Raw genomic sequence first — 1,262 nt, 5'->3', positions numbered from 1 at the left:
ATGGTTAGTAGTGGACCTGGCGACACAGTCATGTGTCATCAATGTGAAGAGCAGCGGACTCAGGACACAGCCCTGAGGGGAGCTGGTCGCTCAGTGTGATGACCGAGGAGGTGTTCTTCCCCACCCGCACAGACTGGGGTCTTTCAGAAAGGAAATCCAGGATCCAGTTGCATAGTGTGGTATTGAATCCTTGGGGTGCCAGTTTGCTCACCAGATGCTGGGGGATTATCGTATTGAATGCTGAGCTGAAGTCAACAAACAGCATCCGCACGTGGGTGTTCTTCTCCTCCAGGTGTTGTAGGCTCAGGTGGACTGCAGAGGAGATAGCATCCTCTGTGGAGCGGTTCGGGCTATAAGCAAACTGGAATGGGTCAAAACTGGAGAGGAGTTTAGAGACCATGTGCTGCTTAATAAGCCTCTCAAAGCACTTCATTATTATTGGTGTGAGTGTTACGGGGCGGTAATCATTCAGGCAGGTTATTGTGGACTTTTTGGGAACTGGTATGATGGTGGCTGTCTTGAAACATGATGGAACAATGGCCTGGTTCAGGGTGGTGTTAAGAATGTCTGTCAGAACCAGGGCCAGCTGGTCGGCACATCCCCTAAGCAGACGCCCCGGTATGTTATCCGGTCCGGCTGCCTTTCGCTTGTCAATGCCCTCCAGGATTCTGCGGACTTCAGCAGTTTCAAAAGACAGTGTCTGTTCTCCTGGTTGTGGCTCTAATTTCCTCACTGTAGTGGTGTCCAGTGCCTCAAACCTGCCAAAATGATTATTGAGTTCATTGAGAAAGTCTGTGTCATCCTTACAAGACATCTGAGGGGCCTTGGAGTTTGTTATGGCCCGGATGCCTCCCCACATGTTCCTGGTGTTGGTATCATCCTGGAAGAAACCCTGGATTTTCTGTCCGTGGGCGCGCTTTGCTTTCCTTATTTCACGGTTGAGGTTGGCTCTCGCTGTTCTCGGAGCCCCCAAATCACCAGATTTAAAAGCCGCATTCCGTGCTTTCAGCATGGCACGCACCTCTGCAGTAATCCAACGTTTGTGGTTGGCCCGGGTTGTGATGTTCCTGATGACAGTGACGTCCTCCATGCACTTCTGTATGTATCCCGACACAGACATGGCATACTCATCCACATTGATGTTTTGGTTGTAAGTGGCTGCTGTCCTGAACATGTCCCAGTCCGTGCACTCAAAGCAGTCCTGGAGTGCTTCTATAGCTCCCTCAGACCAGACTCTAACCTGCTGCATGGTGGGTTTTTCT

The sequence above is a fragment of the Leucoraja erinacea genome, unplaced genomic scaffold (assembly GCF_028641065.1).
Source record: "Leucoraja erinacea ecotype New England unplaced genomic scaffold, Leri_hhj_1 Leri_986S, whole genome shotgun sequence".
In the NCBI taxonomy this organism is placed as follows: domain Eukaryota; kingdom Metazoa; phylum Chordata; class Chondrichthyes; order Rajiformes; family Rajidae; genus Leucoraja; species Leucoraja erinaceus.
Note: the sequence above shows the minus strand (reverse complement) of the source record.